Raw genomic sequence first — 12082 nt, 5'->3', positions numbered from 1 at the left:
ATGACCCAAAGTCTAGTCAAGGGTTTGCATGTGAGTCACCTATCCAACCCCGTGATGCGATGTGGACTTGGTTAACTTGTCTAGGTGACCTTGTTTGACCTTGTGGTAAGGCAACCCAAAAATATTTTCTATCAATAAGCTTGAAGTGCTCATTTCAAAGAAATTTTGTCATGTGGAAGTAATGTAATGCCAAGGAAACCTCAAATGTTATGAATTGTTGAAAATTGAGAAATTTAAGTTGTTTTGATGGAGGCGTACCACTTCGATGTGCTTTGGTGCGGGATCCATTGAATTGAGCCCCCATACGGTTGTGAATTCGTCCGCCCAGAGACAGAGTGACTATCACCCCGAAAAGCTATTGTCTAGAGGTTAACCGGTTGCCTAATAAGCGATTGGCGAAAGCAAAGGACACTAGCCCGGAAGGGACAAACCCCATCTTAAATTTTTGAAATGTGAAAGTGAAATGAGGTCAATTTTGAATACTAGTCATATCCACCCGTTGTGAATAAAGATTTGAGCATTTCATTCCCAAAAAGCCTTTTGCCAAGCCACTTGGTCGAGTTTGGGATGATCCATGACCTTTACTTTTGTAGAGAATTCGAGACTTGTCATGTCATATGCTACTAGCATCATATTGATCATCATTCCACCACTATCCGATCGCTCTTGCCGAAAGCATTTGGAAATTGAGGAGGAAAGTAGTCTAGTTTAACACCATTTGGAGGTGATTTAGTGCCATCCTCTTAGACATAGTAATTTGTTGAACTAGTATTTGTGAAGGATTACATGCTCTTAAATTTGTTCCTCTTTAGTGCCTCCGCCACTTGATGAGGAAGTGGCTATTCTTTTTGTAGATGCATCCGTTATGTGTTTTTGTGTGCTTAATGTTGGGATGTGTCGCCATTTTGGCAAGACCCACCTTGCCTTGCAAGAAGGCATCCTACCTCATGGTTGTCTTGTTATGAGTTGAAGGGGCGGAGTGAGACCCGCTAATTGTCTCATATCGGCTATATTATTAGGATAGGTTAGTATTGGTCCTAGTCTTTGTCACCTCTTTACTCGGGACGAGCAAAGGTTCGGTTTGGGGATATTTGATGTGACCATAATTAGCGCATATTTAGCCCCCGAATTAGCCTTGTTCCCATGCTTTTTAGTGCATATTTGGGTCATTTCTTATCTTTAGTTCTTTGTTTTGCATATTCATTGAGATTTTGATCCCTTGGTAGGGAAGGAATAAGAATCTTGCATTTTCATGGCAAAACGAGACTAAATTGATCGAATTCAATGACCGAGCATCAAGGAGAGACAAGATTAGAAGGCCTTTGTACATATTATAGTAGAAGAGCAATGTTGAGAAAGGATCCTTGAGTCCCCAAGGAAATCCCCAAGGAATTTATGAAGAAAAGGGAAGAAAAGAAGAAGATATGTTGCTGAGTGACAATCCGAGCGGATTGTCACCAATCCGTCCGTCCCCATTGCCGCACAATCCGAGCGGCTTTGCTCTAATCCGCTCGGATTCCACCTCCACAATCCGACCGGATTCCCTTGAATCCGCTCGGATTCCAACGCCAGATTCCGCCCGTCCCGACCTTATTCCGCCCGGATTCGGCTCCAGCACGAATTCTCTTCTCCAAGCTACAAAGAAAGAAGTCCTTCTCTCGAAAAATACCGGCTCCTCCTTGCTCAATCTAAAAAGTGTAATTACTAGTTTAGCCCTTCGTTAACCCTAATGCATCCTCCCTAATTTCCACTATAAATACCCCATTAGTCTAATTAGAGGAGCATGTTCTTCTTATCAATAATTAGTGTAGTTAATATCAATCAAATCTCTCTTTAATATTGTAATCAAGTATTAATCAAGTTTTAATCCAAGTTTTAGTTCTTTAATCTCTCTTTTGTTCATCCTTTATTTTGGGTTATTGAAGATTATTTGGGTTATTGTTGGGAGATTGACAACCTCTCAATCAAGCATTCAAGTACTTCTTTTATCTTTGCTTTATTATTGGAATCATTAGTAGGTATAATCTCTTAATCGCTTTTTAATTATTGTTAATTACTTTCATTTATTCATCATGTTTCATATTGTTGGTATGATTGACAACCTTGCTAGCATGATCAACATGATAATGAGTGAGTAGTCTCTTAGCTAGGGTTAATGGGTGATTAGGGGAAACCAACATGGGGAATGATTCATGCTTAATTTAATATGCTTTCATGTTTTATTTGCTTGCTTGTTTTGATCTCAACTCATGCACATGTTATATTTGATGAAATGCTAAGCCTATGAATCCTTGCATTTACTATCATCTTCTATCTTTTCAATGAGACTTGTAAGACATAACCCAACTCGAGTCTCATTAGACCATGCATGTTGTTGAGTAGGGAAGATTAAGTCGACTTGTAGGTGTTGTACAATCTAATCGATTCGGCTCCGGGACCCAAACTTTCCTAGGATTGTAAGATATAACCCAACTCAATCCATCACAACAATAATTGCTTGCTTATAATTTGAGAACATGTTTGTATGATCATATCCCATGATTCCCCTATGATCCCATGACACCCTAGTGCCTTTAATCAATTGTTTACACCCCTTTAATTCATCTTGCTTGTTTATTTTCATTGCTATTTTAGTTTAGTGACCTTCTACATCAACCCAATTTGTGACACCCCTTAGACACCACTAGTTGCAATAGAAATCTCATTTCAATAACCGTCCCTTGGGATCCGACCTTTACTTGCCTCTTTACTAATTGTAGAGTTGTTTGTGAAGCTATAAATTGTGTTTTGATTCGACCGTGACCCAACGACCACATCTTAATTTGTGAACACGAAACGGACTCGCATCAAAAATGGCGCCGTTGCCGGGGACGGTGTTTACTTGATTTAGATTTCTTTTTATTGTTATTAGTTGTGTCTTTCTTCGCCTTGGGGAAGTAAAACTCCTCAAGGTTTGTTCTAATTGTTTTCGAGTTGTTTGATATTTTGCATGTCTGGAAGGTTACAAGGTGATTGGTTACCTTTTGACCGTGAAATCGAAAGAACCTTGACGAACAATAGGAGACTTGTTAGGAGGAATTTAAGAGGTATTAGTGAAGTTGTTCAACCCACTAGTGAGTTTGTCAATCCTTTCGCAATAGAAGGGGAAGAGAACCCATTACACAATACCCCACAAAATCCACCTACAATGCCTAAATTCTCGTCACACTCCGTACCCACCGAGGAGAATCTACCAAATGGTATTCCTACACCGCAACATCTAACCGGAAATTTTATTGCCAAGTCCGCCTTCATCCAATTAGTTGAGAGGAGCCAATTTGGGGGGATGCCAAGTGAGGACCCTCATTCTCATATGGAAACCTTTTGCGACTATTGTGATGCAATCTCTCAAACGGGCGTGACTCAAGACCAAATTAGATGGGTCTTATTTCCTTTTTCTTTAATCGTCACCACGAAGCAATGGTTGAAGGGCCTTGATAAGGCCACCCTCGGAATAGATTCTTGGAAGAAGTTGGCTCTAGCTTTCTACAAAAAATTCTACCCACCGGAAAAGACTAACATGCTAAGAGCTCAAATTATGGGTTTTAAGCAAAGGGATGAAGAGTCTTTGTATGAAGCTTGGGAGCGGTTTAAGGGAATTTGTCGCTCATGTCCTCACCATGGACTTAGCGAATGGTTTTTGGTACAACAATTTTGGAATGGTTTATATGAAGATTCTAGGAACATTCTCAATATGGGATCAAATGGAATGTTCACCGAAGTTGATGACAATCAAACATGGAACAAGATTGAGGAAATGGCGGTCCATAACTCACAATATAGTAGACCTCGCAAGGCTACTAGAGGAGGAAAGCATGAAGTGGACTCCGTTACTCAATTGGGTGCTCAACTTAGTGCTCACATTGACACAATCAACTTGAAGTTTGAACAAGCTATGGCTAGACTTGAGGAAAACTCACAATCATCAAAGCATCATGTTAATGCCATGACGGCATCCTCATCAATCCCAAGTGGGATATGTGAGAATTGTGGAACTTTGGGACATGACCAAGGTGAATGTAGGGGAACAAATGAACAAGTGAATGCTTTCCAAGCATACAAGAGTGGTACCCCTTATTCCAACTTTTACAATGAAAACACCAAATTCCATCCAAATCTCTCATACAAAAGCCAAAATGTTCAAAACCCTCAAACAACATACACTCCACCACCCATGAGAAACCAAAATCAAAGACCCTTTTACAATCAAAACCAAGGTTACCAAAATCAAAATCCATACAATCACCAAAATGACCAAGGTTTCGATGTCCAAAAAGCGGTCCTCCAAATGCAAAAGAATCAACAAGAATTTTTCACTCAAATGCAAAAAGATAGCCAAGCAAAGGAAACCACCATCAACAACATTCTAGCTCACACCAAGATGTTAGAAACACAATTGACTCAACTAGCGTCTTCAAGCTCACAAAGACAAAAGGGGCAATTACCACCTCAAAGTAATCCCCCTAGACATGAACCGGTTAGTGCCATTCACTTGAGAAGTGGTACAAGGTATGAAGCACCGAAGAAGCAAGTTGAGGATGAAGTTGTGGAAACTAGTGAAAAGGAAGAAATTGTGCAAAACTCCAAAGATGGAGAATCATCAAAAGAAGAAAGTTCAAAGAAAAATGAAGACAAGGCCAAGGAGAAGGAGCCCATTGTGATTAGACTCCCTTTTCCAAGTCGTCAAGCCAAGCCCAAATTTGATGATCAACTTGGAAAGTTCATGGAAATTGTGAAGAATTTGGAAGTCTCAATTCCTTTCACGGAATTAATCAATCACGTGCCGGCCTATGCGAAATACATGAAAGATATCCTCACAAAGAAGAAGTCGATCCTGAAACTTGAGACTATCGCCTTCACTAAGGTGAGTAGTGCAATACTTCAAGGGAGTTCACCTCCAAAGTTAAAGGATCCGGGAAGTTTCTCAATACCGTGTACCATTGGCGACACGACGATCAACAAAGCCTTATGTGATCTAGGGGCTAGTGTGAGTGTCATGCCGTACTCGGTGAGTAAAAGGTTGGGGATGGGAGAGCTTAAATGCACCAACATCACACTCAAAATGGCCGATAGATCGACGAAGACACCGTTAGGGATATGGGAAGATGTCCCCGTGCGAATTGGGAAGTTTTTCATCCCGGTGGACTTTGTCATTGTTGATATGGAGGAAGATTCCAACATTCCAATCATCCTAAGAAGACCTTTCCTACACACCGCGGGTGCGGTGATTGATGTGAAACATGGTGAGCTCACTCTAGAAGTGGGAGATGAAAGCATAACTTTTAATCTTGACAAGACTATGAGAGCTCCTCGTTTGCATGAACCATGTTTCATGATTGATCATTATAGCCGAAAGGATGAGAGGAAGAAATCGGAACTCCAATGGAAGAAGAAAATTGAAGATGCTCCATTCAAAGAGCAAGTAAATTGTGAGAAAGAGAGCTTGCAAAGCTTATCAAAATCAATCAAGGAAGAAGAGGATGGCCTCATTGGCCAAGAGAAGAAATTGGGAGAGTTGTCTCCATCTAAGCAAGAGATTTTCAATGATCAACTTAATGAAGTTTGTGGTCTTTGGGACGACGAATTTGAAGGGATTTTTAATCCCTACATTGGTAATGCCATCGATCAAGATCAACAACAAAGGCCAAGGTCTATTGAAGACCTCTACCATGATAATGAACAAGCCTTTGATTACTTCTTCAAGGTGTTGAGCAACATCAACAACACCTTGGACATGCCCCCTTGACATCTCATCAAGAATGAGAGTTTGGTGGAGTCCTCCCTAAACCACCACTTGTAAATATTTCTAACTTCCTAACTTACATTTCAATTCTTGTATTGCATTTTTTGTCATCTTTGGATTTTTATTTACCTTGATCAAAATAATTGTCATGTTTGAGAGAAGTGAGGGAGGGACTAACAATTTCAATTGATGTGTAGTGCTTTTAGCTTAGTGTGGGGATGACAATTGCCTAGGCTATCCATGCCTAGTAGTGCCCCCACAATGAAGAACACAAGACTTGAAGAAAGAATGGAAGAATGGTAAGGGAAATGCATTTTGCATGGATGGAATCAATCCGTGTACATTGGGGGAAGAATCCGAGCGGATTCCATCGAATCCGCCCGTCTTCGATAATCCGAGCGTATTATGCAAAAGACGCCCGTCCCAATCGAGCTGAATTTTGAAAATTTCTTGATCGTGATCGAATCCGGCGCCCCGAGCAGTAAATCCGCCCGTCTTGAAGAATGCGCCCATCTTAAAAGAAAGACGTCCGTCTTTGCAGCTGAGGAAAACAAGCAAAATTTTCTGGACTGAAATCCGTCCGTCTTCAGGCAAACCCGCCCGTCCCGTGTCAAGCAAATCCGAGCGTCTTCATCAATTGTTTACACCCCTTTAATTCATCTTGCTTGTTTATTTTCATTGTTATTTTAGTTTAGTGACCTTCTACATCAACCCAATTTGTGACACCCCTTAGACACCACTAGTTGCAATAGAAATCTCATTTCAATACCCGTCTCTTGGGATCCGACCTTTACTTGCCTCTTTACTAATTGTAGAGTTGTTTGTGAAGCTATAAATTGTGTTTTGATTCGACCGTGACCCAACGACCACATCTTAATTTGTGAACACGAAACGGACTCGCATCAACAAGTCTTTCACTGAGTGTTGGCATGGAGTAGTCTCACTGTAGTTGTTTTATTCATCAGTTGTATCTTTCTTTTGTGGAGTTTAAACTATAAATAAACTTTAATAGTTCTTTTATTAACGTTATAATATACTATTCCTCGGGCAACCGAGATGGTAATGCCTGTATCTGCTAGGGATGGTCTTGTTAAGGCTCCTTGGTAAATGGGGGTATTACGATTTTCTTTTGCAATTCGGCCTTTAAAATGAACCATAAATACTCCAGAGGGAAGGAATGAAATATAAACTACCTCATATGTTAGCCCAAATTCGATGAATGAACCCTCTATAGTTTTCAATGGAGGATTAGCTCCAAAAATGAAGCAATACACCGAATTCTTCCAAAAATTAAGTTCTGATTTCACTTCCTCTTTGGCTAACCGAAGTAGCTGAGATGTTTCCTCCGCAATTGGCTTCAGCCTAGTAGTCTCCTACAGTACTGATATAACCTGAATCTCCAAATCCCCAACACTTGCAGTTAAATAATACGGTTGAAGACCAACTATCTCATTAACACTTTTTGCTATACCCTTATCTACGCTACTTGGACCCTTATTCAGAGGGCGAATAAAGAAATCCGAAGTACCAGCATAACTTATAGGATGTTTGCTGTTTTTCGAATTTTGTGAAGGTGATTTTGTCATTTCGATCAGAAAGTATAGATTTTTCCTAAAAGAAATGTAATCTCGCAAACAAAATTTGGTAACAATCACCAATAAAAATTCAACACTAGGAATGCCAAGTGAATTTACCAAAATTCAAAATGTAAAAATGAACTAAAAATGTATAAAAAATCAAGCTAAAAATTGTAACAATCATGGAATTTGTCACAATTTTTGATAAAAAAAAAAAAGACAACAACACGACAAGATATTTATCGTAGCAAAAAAAAAAAACTTCAAACGTTAATCTAAAAATTAAATAATTGGCGGTGTCCTCCTTGTTGCTTGCATTAAAAGTGATATTATTGTGGTTTTTTTTATTAAATTGTAAGGAAGAAGATGAACATGGGGTTTGGGTTTATGATCTAGGTTTTGAAAAAATGGATTTTCTTTTTGCTGCCACTTTTTTTTGCCTTGTTTGCAATTATTGTGTTAATTTTTGGGTTTGTAGTTGATTTGTAAGGTGAAGATGGGTCGTACGGAGTTTTGGAGGTAGGTTTTGAATTTTGGAATTTGAAAAGAGAGAAAAAGGAGATGAAAATGAACGGAAAGATGAAATGGATGATTGATTAACTTTAATGTGCATTTTCAACTAACCACAAATTATGTGGTAAAGAGCAAGCCTTGGAAAAATAATAAAATGGGTTTTTTTAATTAAAATTGTCAATTCAATCCTCACTTTTCAAGTGACTCTCTTTCCTACACTAATTATGCCGCCTAAGACCTACACACTATTCATGGGTGAGTTTTTAACCATTTACACACAATACAATACTATTCAATCCGTCGCAAGCTTGTGACGGATACTATCCGTCACAAGCAAGACTAATTGTCGATTGATACCTTTCCTTGCATCATCCGTAGCAACCTTACATGGCAACTCTATGCATCCATCAGGACCAACATATTGTCATTGTGATTTGTAAGATCCTAAAATATAAATTCAAGAATCTCAATTTTATTGATTAATTACGTTGTTGAAAAAAGAATATTAGTTCTTATTATTAGTTAATGTGTGTGTGTATATATATATATATATATATATATATATATATATATATATATATATATATATATATATATATATATATATATATATATATATATATATATATATATATATATATATATATATTAAGATTTATCATATATATTTCCTCTATTTAATTCAATTATTCACATATTTTTATGAGAAATATTTAACAAAGCTAAAGAAATGGATGGGATATGAGTGCAACCTTAAGGCTATAATCAATAACTAGTGTGAATCCTGCGCAAATGCGTGGTTTTTTAGATAAAGATTTTATAGAATCTAATAACTAAACAAATAAAATTTAATACTCCCTCCATTATTTTATACGCCCTCATATTCTCAATAACTCTCCCTATTTCTTTTTTCGTCTATTCACAATACTTTCCCTATTTCCTTATTTGACAAACTTTTATACTTATTTTAATCACCACACCCCACAACAATACCCCACAATATTCATACTTTATCTTATTTTAATCATCTTACCCCACAATAATACTTATTTAAATCAGTTCACCCCACAATAATATTACACAATACCTTCACTCTCTCCAATCTCCTACCCCCACTATAATACTTTACCATATAATACTCCCTCCTCTAATTCTCGTGTCCTCTATGAATAGGGAGAGTTATTGAGAATATGAGGGAGTATATGTCATTCTCACATTTCGAGACACTCACTTCTCTCTTCAATATCTCTCAAAATATATAAGTTAATAATATGATACTACTTTAGACCCCGTGTAATAAATGCACGGTATATATAGTATTTTTTTATAAATAAAAAACTTATAAAATAGTAATATTTCATTAATTGTCCATATTTCTCATTATTGTATTTTGATTTGTTGACTATTAATCAAGAGATTATTTTTTGCTGAAATGTATTTTAAAACAAAATATTTTTTTTTACCCACAAAGCTAATGAAATCAATTTTTTAGTCATCTCAAAGTTTTTTTGTCACGAAAGTAATAACAGTGATTCGATTATGTTTTTTTTTTATGTAGCATGTATTAGTCATTCTTAAATAATAGTATCAATAAAAGATTTAGCAATTTATAGGTTTATATAAATTTTATTTATATTTTCATTAAGATCTTATAGTTTGGAGTTAGAGGTGAAAATAATATAATTTGATGAAAAGATTAATTTTTAATTAAAAGATAATCATTTAATGTTATAAAAATGTAATTATTAGTTTCCTTTTTTAGTAAACGCACATAATTTTAGTTACCTTCCTTAAAAGATGCTCTTTTGGGGGGGGGGGGGGGGAGGGGAATGTGAGAATTCGATTCATTTAGTAAATAAGGGATTCATACTCTTTTGAAAGGAAATTTTATGACAAATATAATGATATAATTTTCATAATTTTTTCTAGATTATATTTTTATATAATTGAAAGTCAAAGGCTTAACTCGTAAAACGAAAACGTCATATATAAAGTAATGGAGAGAGTATTATTTTTAAAAGAGTAGTAAGGTTGTAATACCCGATATTTTAGTGACATGGTCAGTGGCTAGTCAATAGTGGAAATGTGTTTTATAAATAATAAATGAGCATTTTATATTTTATAAATATTATTTATAATTAATGTGTTTATGTTATGAGACGGAATAATAAATAAATAATAGAATTATTCGGTATGAGGTTATACGATATAATAAATCAGTTATTAAGTGGTGAATAGAAAACGATACCAAATTGATAAAGATGATGGATAATAGTAATACTTGTATTATATAATATTATAATAATTATCATGGAATATTAGTTAACAATAAAATATTAACTAAGCCTAGGTTATATAAGTTCAACCCCTTCCCCCGTATTTGTTTCCCCAAAATTGCCAAATAAATGTTATAAGGTATAGAACGGCGTGCCGACTACTAACGAGAGGACAAGAGAGTCATCATCCTCAATCTGCTGCTAGCCTAGTCGTGCTTTAAGTCTTAATTTCCATCCACTTTTTCTTTAAGCAACGAAGGTACTACGTTTCGAAAACTATATGTTTTTATATAGATTATCAAATTGTTTTACGTCACAATTGATAGTTATGTCACACCTAATCTAACAGGTTGTTTAAGATAGTTTAAGGTCTGCTTTGAGTCGATAATAATTAGCCATAGAGGCTTGTTTGTGCCATTGGAAACATAAAGAATAGGGTAGTAGGCTGCTCTATTGTTGTACGACTTCGACATAGAATCATCATGTTATTGTTCTTCTTATAGGCTCGCTTTTGAGCCGTTTTGGGTCAGGTTTGGGTAGGCTTGATAGTGAGTCAATGGATGGTCTTAGGGTGGTAGTTAAGGCGTCTTTGAGGGGTTTTATACAGTGTTTAATAGTTCGGAAGATGGCTGGACAGAAGTAGCACGTCGTGCTCTGTTTTGCGCCGTAACGGCGAGTTCTCATGGATGTTTACGTTTTCTATTTACAAAGATGATTTCCGAATCTTATGCCAGGCCCTTGTTTTCATAATTGGAAACATAGTGGTAGTATTAACAAGTCGTTTCATTGTTGTCGGAGCGGGACCAGCTACTATCCTCTGTTTTGGGTGTTAAATTATGGGTGAGTAAAGGTAGCGGTTCTGTCCAGTCTTTAGTAATTTCGAGTCATGATTATCGGGTTTGGATGGTGTACTGATTTCGGGCAGGCCGCCATATATACGGTAAGGGTATAATTGAGCGAGATTGAATGTGCATCTAGAAGTTGGGGTACGTGCGTTCAGGGCCTTGTATTTTAGGAGGTGTGTGTGAGCTAGTTTACTAGTTTGTGATGGATCTTATATGGAATTGACGTAATGATTGCTAGGATACACAATCATAATTAATTGGTTTATGACCATGACTTTAAGTAATTAATTACGATAGTTTAATGAATGACTAGATAGTTTAGAATTATTTAGTTTAATTATTAATTGATATTGATATGCTTTATATTGTAGATATGCTTTTAGTAGAGGATTATTATTGATATGGCTTACGCGCTCGAATTTGTGAAAAGGTAGGAATATCCTACTCAACCTGCTGTTATGTTCTTATATGACGGAGTTATGTCTGAGATAAGTTTTATAAATAATTGTGGTTAAGAGTATTATATTAAATGTTGAGATGGATGTCACTGTTATTTATACTGTTGCGATTATTATTGATAAGTCATACGAGTATTGTGATAAGTTGTGCATAGCGGGAGAGATGTTACTGCCAGTTGTGCATAACAAGAGATTTGTTACTGCCAGATGTGCATAGTACAATGGGTATGACTGCCAGTTGAGCATGGTATGAGAGTACCACTACCAGTTGAGTTGAGCATGGCAAGGTGTTAAGGGAGTTGTGCTAATGCCAGTGAAATCATTGAGTTAGTTACGGTATAGTTTGATGAGTTGACAATGTCTGGGGATCGGTTGGTTGTGTTTTATATTGATTAATTATAGTTGTTTAGTTTATTCCTACTTAACCTCGTGGTTGACAGTGTATTTGTGAACACCTGTGATGAACCATAACTGGGAAGCAGACTTGACAGGTACTTGAGAATAGTTGGCTAGGAGCTTGGGAGGCGGCGTGTGAGGATATGGACTGGACGACTTAGCTTCAGCTTACTATTTAGTTACTTATCACCACAAGTTGTCTTTTAAATTTCGCTGCAAGATTGTATTGTATTTT

At 36.7% G+C, this 12082-nt stretch overlaps 1 non-coding gene across 1 annotated transcript; it reads right to left on the bottom strand.

Annotated features, from left to right (window-relative positions):
* Positions 1-3559: 3559 nt before the first annotated feature.
* LOC141619061 (small nucleolar RNA R71) lies at positions 3560-3666 on the bottom strand. The gene has a single exon (XR_012531579.1). It is a non-coding gene; the product is annotated as a small nucleolar RNA R71 (small nucleolar RNA).
* Positions 3667-12082: the final 8416 nt, after the last annotated feature.

This window comes from Silene latifolia, chromosome 1 (assembly GCF_048544455.1).
Source record: "Silene latifolia isolate original U9 population chromosome 1, ASM4854445v1, whole genome shotgun sequence".
Taxonomy (NCBI): Eukaryota; Viridiplantae; Streptophyta; class Magnoliopsida; order Caryophyllales; family Caryophyllaceae; genus Silene; species Silene latifolia.
This window is presented reverse-complemented; position numbering and strand designations above follow the sequence as displayed.